At 43.4% G+C, this 12,397-nt stretch overlaps 1 long non-coding RNA gene across 1 annotated transcript in view; it reads left to right on the forward strand.

Annotated features, from left to right (window-relative positions):
- The window catches only part of LOC111153797, a 63,342-nt gene that overhangs the window by 36,684 nt on the left and 14,261 nt on the right, over nt 1–12,397 (forward strand). Inside the window, exon 2 of the long non-coding RNA XR_002641042.1 lies at nt 7,932–8,086. This is a non-coding gene — a long non-coding RNA (uncharacterized LOC111153797). The remainder of the gene's footprint in view (nt 1–7,931; nt 8,087–12,397) is intronic.

Below are 12,397 nucleotides of genomic sequence, written 5' to 3' on the forward strand. Positions count from 1 at the left end.
TGATATGATACTATATGTGGAAAACCCAAAAGACTCCACTCCAAAACTGCTAGAACTTGTACAGGAATTCAGTAAAGTGTCAGGATATAAAATCAATGCCCAGAAATCAGTTGCATTTCTCTACACCAACAACAAGACAGAAGAAAGAGAAATTAAGGAGTCCATCCCATTTACAATTGCACCCAAAACTATAAGATACCTAGGAATAAACCTAACCAAAGAGACTAAGAATCTATACACAGAAAACTATAAAGTACTCATGAAAGAAATTGAGGAAGACACAAAGAAATGGAAAAATGTTCCATGCTCCTGGATTGGAAGAATAAATATTGTGAAAATGTCTATGCTACCTAAAGCAATCTACACATTTAATGCAATTCCTATCAAAGTACCATCCATTTTTTTCAAAGAAATGGAACAAATAATCCTAAAATTTATATGGAACCAGAAAAGACCTCGAATAGCCAAAGCAATATTGAAAAAGAAAGCCAAAGTTGGTGGCATCACAATTCCAGACTTCAAGCTCTATTACAAAGCTGTCATCATCAAGACAGCATGGTACTGGCACAAAAACAGACACATAGATCAATGGAACAGAATAGAGAGCCCAGAAATAGACCCTCAACTCTATGGTCAACTAATCTTCGACAAAGCAGGAAAGAATGTCCAATGGAAAAAAGACAGCCTCTTCAATAAATGGTGTTGGGAAAATTGGACAGCCACAAGCAGAAAAATGAAATTGGATCATTTCCTTACACCACACACGAAAATAGACTCAAAATGGATGAAGGACCTCAATGTGAGAAAGGAATCCATCAAAATCCTTGAGGAGAACACAGGCAGCAACCTCTTCGACCTCAGCCACAGCAACATCTTCCTAGGAACATCGCCAAAGGCAAGGGAAACAAGGGCAAAAATGAACTATTGGGATTTTATCAAGATCAAAAGCTTTTGCACAGCAAAGGAAACAGTTAACAAAACCAAAAGACAACTGACAGAATGGGAGAATATATTTGCAAATGACATATCGGATAAAGGGCTAGTGTCCAAAATCTATAAAGAACTTAGCAAACTCAACACCCAAAGAACAAATAATCCAATCAAGAAATGGGCAGAGGACATGAACAGACATTTCTGCAAAGAAGACATCCAGATGGCCAACAGACACATGAAAAAGTGCTCCATATCACTCGGCATCAGGGAAATACAAATCAAAACCACAATGACATATCACCTCACACCAGTCAGAATGGCTAAAATTAACAAGTCAGGAAATGACAGATGCTGGCGAGGATGCGGAGAAAGGGGAACCCTCCTACACTGTTGGTGGGAATGCAAGCTGGTGCAACCCCTCTGGAAAACAGCATGGAGGTTCCTCAAAATGTTGAAAATAGAACTACCCTATGACCCAGCAATTGCACTGCTGGGTATTTACCCTAAAGATACAAACGTAGTGATCCGAAGGGGCACGTGCACTCGAATGTTTATAGCAGCAAGGTCTACAATAGCCAAACTATGGAAAGAACCTAGATGTCCATCAACAGACGAATGGATAAAGAAGATGTGGTATATATACACAATGGAATACTATGCAGCCATCAAAAGAAATGAAATCTTGCCATTTGCGACGACGTGAATGGAACTAGAGGGTATCATGCTTAGCGAAATAAGTCAATCGGAGAAAGACAACTATCATATGATCTCCCTGATATGAGGGAGAGGAGATGCAACATGGGGGGTTAAGGGGGTAGGAGAAGAGTAAATGAAACAAGATGGGATTGGGAGGGAGACAAACCATAAGTGACTCTTAATCTCACAAAACAAACTGAGGGTTGATGGGGGAAGGGGGGTTGGGGTGGTGGGGTTATGGACATTGGGGAGGGTATGTGCTATGGTGAGTGCTGTGAAGTATGTAAACCTGGCAATTCACAGACCTGTACCCCTGGGGATAAAAATATATGTTTATAAAAAACAAAATTAAAAAAAAATTTTTTTAAAAATCACAAAGCACTGAAAACTCTTCGATGAATGTTTTTGTGATTTCTTAAGGGAAGGGGCCTTTAAGCCTGACACAAGGTTCCTCACTGCGAGTGGTCCTGGTGTGACAGATACACCGCCTCCTCCTGCAGGAGCTGGGGGCCATAGGTCCTCTTCCAGCCCACACATCATGGCCTTGAGGAGGGGTGTGGGGGGGAACACCTCGTGACTTGCTGACGAGAGAAGAAAGTGTTCAAGACTGGATCTTACCTGAGACACCCGCACTAGCGCAGCTACTGCTGTGGGTCCACCCACATGGGGATGGCCTTGAAGGACAATAGGCAGTAACATCTTCCCACGCTTAACACTCCAAGCAGTGCAGTGGTGGCTCGGTCAGTAGTGTGTGTGACTCTTGATCTCGGGTCATGAGATTCCTTCAAAAATCAATCAATTTTAAGAAAAGAAAAGAAAAACGGTATTTTAAAAAAACAAACAAAAAACTCTAAGGGCATCATCTTGCCCACCTTCCTGGAAAGAGCAATGGCCTTAGCGTTTAGAATCCAAGGGGACAAAGGCTTCAGTCAAGGAACGCATTCACGATTCCACTGAACTGGAAAATGAAGTTCTTATCTTACCATTTTTTTTGGCACACAGAAAAGAAAGTTCAAGGGTAGGCTTGGTGATTAATTCTGATTATAAAGGGAAGGAGAAGTACTGTAGCAAACAGTAATCCCCCGACACACGCCGTCATGATCCCACGGCAGTGTTACAAGCCAACAGGGCGTGCTTAGAACGCCACATAGCGGGGCACAGGTCCCTTGGGAATGAAAATTTGGGTCAATCTAATGAAGAAAGACCAGCTAAAAAACAGATAGAAGGCAAAAGATCAGTTTTGTTTTTTCAAGATAGTGTGAATGTATTTTGGCTTATGATTCCCAGGAAGTAGATTAACTAACATGTCAGTGTATTTCCATTTTAACCACAAAACCTCGAGGTTCAAAGAGGAAGACCCTTTTTTTTTTTTTTTGGTTATGAGTGGTTCTGCAGGGGAATTCATACCACCTGCGACTTTTCATCTTGCTCTCTCTCTCCAACCTTGTTCAACCCTTGCCTCCGGGCCCCGAGAGCTCTCTCTCCTTGCCCCACAATACTTTGCTATGCGGCCTCTCAGTTGGCCATGCCGAGTTCCATCTTTATACACACACATCTTGTGCTCGTACCCCCCTTCTCCTTCCATGGCTACTCACCTAGTATTGTTCGGGGTTCAGCCCAACAGGCCTCCTTGAAGCCTCGTGAGTAGATGCCCCATGGAACTGATGGCGTCCTTCCTACTTTGCTCAGAAGTACCTAGAACACTCAGTTGGCATTGTGGATTCGTGTTTGTCTCCACTTACCAGATTTACCTCTAAAACCCCAGGTTTTGGCACCAAGAAGATCACATAGTAGGTGCTCAGCGGTACTTGTGAAGTACATGGCTGAATAGCCAGTGTTGGGGCAGGCTGAGAATGAATAGGCTTCCAGCCCAGACTTTATTTATTTATTTATTTATGTTTATGATTTTATTTATTTATTTGAGAGGAATTGAGAGCAGAGGAGTAGGGCGGGGCCCGGCAAGGTGCTCCCAGCTGAGTGCAAACCCCACCCAGGGCTCAGTGTCATAACCCTGAGTTCATGACCTGAACCCAAACCAAGAGTTGGATGCTTAACCCACTGAGCCACCCAGGCACCCCTCAGCCACAGACTCTAAATGGAACCAAGTGTTTCTCTAAATTGGTTCTACTCTAAAGAACTAAAACTGAGATACTGAAGCACTTAGAAAGAGCCAGAATTCATTCTATTCTCTAGAACATGTAAAATGTAACTATTTTTCAGACCCAGTATTTAAGGGGGAAAGGTTAGGTTGGCTTCCAGGCCTGTGGATCCAAAAAGACAATTGGTAACAACCAGTTGGCCTTTTGCCAGCTTTGACTCTGACCCCGTGCCTGTCCTCTCTCCTGGTTAAAGGGCAAGAAGAAGGTGTAGAAACACAACAGGGAACTCCAGTGCATTTTTCAGGATTGGCAGCTTCCGTGACCATGAGGGCTTGGAGGAGTTCCGTATTGTTGGTGTAGGTCACAGTTTGTGTCTTCATTACAGACTTCCATCACTCACTGATTGACTTCTTCCTCCCCCTAACATTTCCCCGAGGTGTGATAATCTGTAAACACACTATATATTAAGAGCATGCACAGTTCTGGGAAAGCTCCATCTTCCTTCTTTTTTCTCAAAGGCGGTTTTTTCCAAGGGGCCCATTTTAACCCACCATCATTGTTGGGGTGTACTGAACATGGCAGGAGTCTTGTGATTTCTCCAAGTGGTCCTTATTTTGCCGTGAGTGTATTTCAGTCATTTTTGTATCCGGTTGGTCTAATTTGAATGATGATTTCTGCCGGGCATGGGACTACTTACATCCAGCTTTCTGCTTGGGGTAGTGACTCACTGAGTCAGATTCTCATTCCACAAACTCAGAGCAAATTAGGTACCAATGGGGAGCTACATTAAAGCTTTTGGGATAGGAGAAGTGATTTTATGTACTAAAGGAGTAATTTACCAAATGTTCCTTAGTGATCTGAGAAAAAAATTGCCGAGCTTCTCATAGCGTTTGATTTGTTTCCAGGAAGTTAGTCAAAGGGAGGATCTGAGCTAATATGAATAAATGGACGATATTAGATCTTACCGGTTCTCAAAGCAATGATGTGGCCTAATTCAGTGAGCATGTAAAGAAAATGTGCTCAAAGACACAGACCTGGCTCTCTGAACACTGACATTTGCTCTGTTTTCCTCTATAAGGAAAATAACCTAAGGAGAAATTCTGTTTGTCCCTCATGACTTCTCTTGGGGTTAATTTTTTACTTTACACACCAAATGATAGTGAAAACGTGCACTTTTAATCTCAAAATACCACACACCAGGCCTCTCTTGTCATCGTGTACTCCTGAAGCACATTCGCCATTTTAAACTTAGAAGGTCAGTATTTGTCACATTGAAAGAGGAGTCCTCTAATGGCTTCATCAGCCACCCCTCCCCACCTCATCACAATCACTGACAAATCTTCACACAGTCTACAACCTCAATGGAATCTCTAGTAATCAATTGCTTTACAATAATCTGAACAGAATGGGATCCACCACAAATATCTCTGGTGCTTGCTGTGTGCCAGGCAGTGAGCCAAACAGGGCAGATAAAATGGTGCCTGAAAGCGGCATCATCCTTACATTCATGAAATTTATACTCCAGCTGGAAAGATGGACATAACAAGTCTTCATATAGTAAATGTCTAATCAAAACTCTGACGGTTTTGATCCCACGAGGAAACTGAATCCATTTGGATCAAGGTCTCCACTGACCTTCATATGGCTAAATCCAATGGTCAGTTTTTGGTCAGTCTTACTCAGCTTCTCAAAAGTATTTGATATAGTTGATCACCCCCTCCTTTTATAAACATTTTTTTCAGTTGATTTCCAGTTCCAGTTATACTCTAAAATTTGTACTCTCTAAATTCATTCATGAGTCCCACATTCAGTTACGACCCTGGTCATTTTTCTAAATTTGACACCCGTATGTCTAACTGCCTACTCGGCATTCCTTCTCAGATGCGTAATAGCATCTCAAACTAAACGTGCCCCAAACTGAATCCCCTTTTCTACTCCACGCAAACCTACCTCTTCCCTAGTGCTCACTCTTTGCTAGACAGAACTCATATTCATTCAGTGATTAGGCCACAAATCTTGGAATTTGTCCATAGCTTTCTTTTCTTTCATCCTCCTCATTCAACTTAACAAAAACTCCTGTTGGATTTTCTTTCATCCTATAACACAATTTCACCATCTCCCACTGCCTTCATCACTACTCTCTTACCCCAAGACACCATTTTCTATCATCTGGATCATTCCAGTGAATTTCCACCTGACCTCTTTGATTCCACTCTTGCTCTAGTCTCTGTACAGCAGTCAGAGAGAACCTTGTAAAACATAGGTCTGATTATATCATTTCCTCATTTATATCCTTCCGATGGCTTCCTGTCACACTTGGGGTAAAATCCCTACCATGGCATGTAGGGCTTTACGTGATCTGGTCTTTACCTGCCTCCCTGCTCACCTTCCCTCCTACTCTTCCGGGTATTCTTGAGTTTGCTCTGTACATTCCTACTTTGGGGTCTCGGCATTTGCTTCCGTCTGCCTAGAATGTTGCTCACCTAAACATCATGATGGCTCTTTTCTTTAGTTCAGTTCATGCATGTCTCTGTTCAAATGTCAACTTTCAGAGAGGACTTTCCTTGTTACTAAATTAAACTACTCAAACAGCCCTCCCTCCCCATCTCTTTCTGTCAACCCTCTTGACATACTTTGTTTTCTTTCCAGTTCTTATCACCCCCCTCACTTCATGTGTATGTGCGCACGCACGTGCACATGTATGTGTGTTTGTCGTGTGTGTGTTTATTGTGTGTCTCTGTTAGGATGTAAGACTCAAAAGCACAGGAAGTTTTGTCTCATTCACTTTCGTATCCTCGGTGCCTGGAACGATGAGTGTCTGGCACACTGGAAGGATTCTTCACATCTAGGTTGCATAAATGAGTGTAATGATGGTAAAAAGGCAAATTGCAGGGGATGATAAGGTAGCGTTCTGGACAGAACACAGAGCGAGGCATCAGGGAAGGAGGTGGATGCGCATTCTGGAGAACATTTCTAAATAGAAGAGGCCGCTGTGCTAGTGTGGATATCAGAGTTCTCTGAGAGTCTCAAGACGGTCACACACCCTCCTTCTGAGCTGACCCGCGGTGGGTAAACATAAAAGCTCTATTGAAGAAAAATGTTTTTCATGTATAGTTTGGTTTTACTTTTTCCCAGAGAAATGTGACCAGCAATATCCCATTTATCTGTGTGACAGATCTGGTAGGTAGTCGGACAAGAGAGATGAAAGGAGAGGGAGAGGAAAGCAATAATAGCAGTTTTGTCTCAGTGAAAAAGCAGTGAAACAGAGAGAAGTCTTGTAACATACCCAGCATGATAGCGGCCAACTAGACATGTCATTGATCCTCCTAATTTATTACTGATCTCTGCCTCCAGGCCCTGAGGTAGGGGTGGAGGGGGAGAGTAGCTTCTGCATATCTGTCCGGAGTGGATATGTTTCCTGTCTCCTCAGCCCAGACTACCACCTGCCATTCTCCTCATGACTCCCCCAGGTCTAAAGTGGGGGAAGCAGAAGAGGCTTAAGGAGAGAGAAGGAGCTCTAGACATTATTCATTGAATTGATAAATTAGTTGGTAAGAGAAAAGGGAGCAAGAAAGCAGGTTCTTCTGAGTGAATTCATGTGTACTCACGCCCAGGTACAAGTCCGTGATTTGGGCGTCTGTGAAGGAAAGGAACGCAGTTAATAGCATGAACAGAATTGAAATGTATGGAATTGGGACACAGTCGAATGGAGAATTTACCTAAATTTCTCAGGCTTCTGTGTTTTACTCTTAGTGACCTCTCAACTATCAGATAGTTCATATTTATGTCCAAGTATCTTTTCATAAAGACTATGAAGAAACTGTATTCGTCAGGTACAACTTTACTGACATATCAGATTTGATTGTGTCACTTCTGTTTTCCCACTGCAGTCTGGGCACACGAGAAGGTCAGAAGGACCGTATCAAACAGCATCACTCTGACCTGGCCCGCAGCAGGCCTCCATTCCATCTGTTTGGGGGAGGCCGTCCACAGATGTGATGCCTGTGGCTAGAGCACAACATCTTTCATTCCCCCCCTTTCTGCCTCTGATGTGCACCCTCAGTGGCCCTCTGTGAGCTTTTCTAGCTCAGTGTCCCTGTGACCATGCCCTGTTTCACTCCCAACCCTCCAAACCCTACTCTCCTCTGGACTCCTGCCCCCAATTTCTGAGGCACAGAATGTTCTGCTCTTTCTTTTCTGCAGCCTGCCAGTGTAGCGGGAGGCCGACTCACAGGGCTTGGCCATCCCATTTATGTCATAACCCGCCACAGCCCAAAGACCCGGATGCCGTGTCTGAGAAGGTCACTCTGCCTCGCTTCCTACTCCTCAGGAAGGATGACGGGTTATGGAAGATAATGGTAAGTGGCTCCTGGAAAGCCTCCTGTCCATTTGTGCCTCTCACTCTACAGCCTGAAAGGCAGCATCCTTGCTTGTCCATCTTTCCTTGCATCCAGAGAGGCCCTGCGACCCGGTTCTGGCCCATGGGGCACACCTGGGGCTGCTGGTCAAGGGAGAGGGGTTGCTGAGAGAGATTCTGCTTTCCTGAAAGAAAGAAAACAGACGAGACCAGCATTGTCTCTCCCTTTCTTTCTCTCTCGAGTGTAGAATTGATGGCTAGACCTCCAGTGTCATCATGTAACCAGGAGAGAAAGGTCAAAAGAATCAAATACATCAACCTGACATCACCAACTTAGAGAACCAAGGCCAGCACTTCTTGTTAAATGAGAAAAATAAGCTTCTGTCTTTCAAGTGGCTGTAGGTGGTTTTCCTGTTGTTTACGGGTGAACGTAAGTACATGGGTGCTGCCTCACCACATCACAGCCCCCTTTACAGGGTTTGTAAGCAGAAGCTTAGGGCCTCTTGGTCACCATGAAAGAGCTAAGATGTTTTATTTTTTAACATAGGCTAATTGGAGGCTAGAGCTGAATTATTCAAGAAAAGGGAGGTATCTAATATAGGGAAAGATAAAGAGTCCCAAGATTGGGAAGAATGGGAAACCATTAGATACTACAAAGAATGGGGCCTCGAGTGGCTCCCACTCCTCCCAGTCCCTCAGAGGGGCAGGACCTCAGTGGGGTGTTACCTGTGTTACCAAGTGCCACAGTCCTGAGAGTGAAGATAGGATCGTCTGTAGCTAAGTCTGTGGTTAATAAAGAAGTTCATCAGAAAGATATCTGTCTACCCATTGAATGCTTGGAGACAACTGAGGAGCAACTGAAAATGGCGTTATGTAGTAGTAGAAGGAGTAAGTGTAGCTCTGGCAACTGTGTAGACTAAGGGCCAGGCCTCCTATTGACCTACAGGTTCTTACATTTTTGTGCGATCTGATTGTCGGTGGAGAAGTGATGGGAATCATGCCTATCATTGGACTTTCCATCTGCCCTCATACATACAGACGGGATTAAGCTAGACTTCATTTTTTTTAACCTATGTCTTTATGTTTAAGTTTCTTGTAGATAGTATATTCGTGGTATTCTTGGGTATTGTTTTTTTGTCTAATCTTTTCATTTTATCCAAGTAATTTTTGTGATTTTAGTAAGTGTGTTTAGGCCATTTGCATTTAATGTAATTATGATATGGGAATTAAAATTTGCCATTTGTAGTTGTTTTGTTCATTCCATTTTTGTTCATTCCATCTCTTTTTGCCTTCTTTTGGATTCCTTGAGTGTTGCATTTTGCGGGGGGGCTTCATTTTAAAACTACTACAGACTTACTAGTTTTTACCTCCTCTTCAAAAAAGTTAGTGCTTACTCTAGGATTTAAATATGTATGTCTAAGTCATAAGTGGCCACCTTCAAATAATATTATAGGACTTCATATATTGTATAAGGGCCTTACAACAGTGTATTTCCAATTCTACTCTTCCATCCTTTGGGCTACAGTTAGCATACGTTGAACTTCCACATATGTTGCAAAAACAAAATATGTTGATACAACTGATCTTTGTTTTAGATAATCAGTTATCTTTTAGAGAAGTTAAGATAAGAAAAAAAAAGATTTTTATATTTACCTTCACGTATACCAGAGGTCTTCATTTCTTTGTGCAGATCTGAGTACGAAATAGTATCTTTCTAAAGTCCATAAAAATATTTTCCTAAAATTGTATAAGGAAAACCTTACATGGTCCCAGAGACTGTTTGTCAAGGTCTGAAAAAGACAAGAATTGATATCCAAGTTGCTCCTTTTCAATGTGTGTGTACATGAGACGGCGCACTGCGTAGCTGACCATTTCTCCTCTTCAGAAGAGCTCTTTTGTATGGTCATAGTTGTATATGTCAAAATATCTATATTCAGGCCTTTCTAGAAAGTTCAAACTTTAACTCTTTTGGAATGTCATTACTGTCACAAACTGAGTGTACAAATTACTCGGAACATGTATTTTGACTCTACTGCTTAGATCGCCATTTGTGGCCCATTTACATGTTGATGCCAAATTCCATTAAAATGGCCTATGTGCTAAATTAAAAGTCAGTTAAACAAGGCAGAGTAATTTTAAAGTCCTGAAAGTCCCAAGATCTATTGTTAGACATTTAGCAACTGAGATATTTCAACATTATTCCCAAACTTATAACACTTGTTATGTGAACTGCCTCTAGAAAGCACGATAGGAGGAGAATGCAGCGGTGTCTCTAATGGAGACCCAAAGGTAGGTCCTCGTCAGCCTCATGTTCCCTCATTCTCTGGCAGATAGCAGATTTGCTTCTTTGGAATATATTTGAGAGAGAAAATAGCTCCTTACAGGCCATAATTGTTATGGTAGAGTGTTTACAAATATAGAATTCACATCCCTTTGCATTTATTTGGGTTTTGTGGTTTACTTTTGTGTTGCTTTTGTGTGTCTCCACATAAGTCATGAGTCTTACTTCAAAAGTAATAATATTTGTCAGAAAAGGTATCTATGTATTTTAAAATATCCATGTCCTGAATTAATGGTCTGATGAGCTGTCCAGATTTAAAGTGAATTTTTATTTCTTTGTTTCCGTTTGTTTGGGGATCTGTGTCAGAGAGGCCAGTGTCCTACACAGAGTTCTCAGATGGCCTGTGCTCCAAGTCTTAGCTCCTGAGCCCAGTCTCCAGTCTGATCCAGTCACGACTTCTGACGATGTCTTGCCCAGGCTTCGATCACAGAATACCACCCACTGGGTGGCACATAAAAATTAAGCAGTTATTTCTCACAGTTCAGGAGGCTGGAGGTAGAAGATGGGCGTGCCAGCGTGGCTCTGGAGGGAGTCCTCTTCTGGGTGGCCCACGGCTGCCTTCTCACTGTGTGGCAGGGCCCGGGAGAGGAAGCAGGTTTTCTCGTGAACTCTATGCGGGCACTGCTCCCACTCACAAGGGCTCCACACTTGGGACCTCATCTAATTCCAAGCAGCTCCCAAAGGCCCTACCTCCCAAGACCCTCACAGCAGGAAGCACGTTTTGACACATGATTGGGAGAAGGAAGACACAAACATCCGTCCATAACAACAACAAAAAGTGACTGAGAACCTAACAGGTCAGAGCTCAGGAATCCAGTCACTTGTTTGTGTGTAGAAGGGGAGCAGTGCCGTGACTGCCCAGGTTTGGCCTCCACAAATGTCAGGGTTATCTACCCACTCTAGTCCAGTGCATGGGGAAGCTTCCAGCTGGTTCTTTCCATCCCACCTTGGGAGGGGGATACACCTTCTTTACCATCGAAAAATGCTTTTTTGTTGATTGAAAAGGCACTTCTGTTTCCTATCAGTTTTTATTTCCTTTTGGGGAATGTTCTCAAATGTGGGATAAGCCAAAGGTTGTGGTGATGTGGATATGAAGTAAATGCTCAGTCTCTCCATTCCCTCCCCTCTCCAAGCTGGCAAATGGAGTCTGGGAGACTTCTCGCGTCTCAGCCTCAGGTCCTAGACGTTCACTCCGGGCTGCGTTGGTTGACGCGCCGTGGGAGAGGAATGGCCATCTGTGGGGAGTAGGAAAGAGGAGAAGAAAGTGATGTCTGTTTCTGAACGGGAAGAGGTTGGGAGTTTGTCTGTAGGACTATCTGGAGAGGGAGTGGCTCTGAACTAATGGCCCACGGTTATCCGCTGCCTGGACACTGGCTCTTTTCTTTTCTGAAGGTCCGGAATATCACCAGCCAGGGCCCTCCAGTCTGGCTCACTGTGACTCCGTTATTTCCTGACAGGCTTTTCTTCCTGATTTGATTCGGGTCAAAAACATATGGCACAGACCACACCGGCCCTTAGCTACCTGGCTTCAAGTCACCATCGCTATCTCCTGCCTCCACGGCTCATTGTCAATAAATACATATACAGACCATCTCAATAAACAAACTTGATTTGGATTTTCAACTTCAAAAAATTCATTTTCAAGAGCAGGACTAGGTCAGCCACGCGGAAAGCCCCAGCTGACACGGACACAAATACGGAAAGGAGGAGGATTAGGGTTGGAGTGAAGCAGTTTTTCTGGAGCCAGAATATTCTGGTTGCACACACGTGTGTGGATGAAGGGCACAGTGTCTGGGAAGAGCCTGAGAATATGTTCTGAAGATTTGCGACCTTGGGTGATTGAAAGACAAAAAAGTATCTGGCTAGACCTGGTTTACTGCCATTTATTGGGCAATTGGTCAGTGACACAGAAAAGAGTGTCACGGGGTTAGAGGACACAGAAGAAGCCAGCCTTGCTGAGTCTGTAGACCC

Source organism: Enhydra lutris, unplaced genomic scaffold (assembly GCF_002288905.1).
Source record: "Enhydra lutris kenyoni isolate GAN:26980312 unplaced genomic scaffold, ASM228890v2 scaffoldscaffold34, whole genome shotgun sequence".
NCBI lineage: Eukaryota > Metazoa > Chordata > Mammalia > Carnivora > Mustelidae > Enhydra > Enhydra lutris.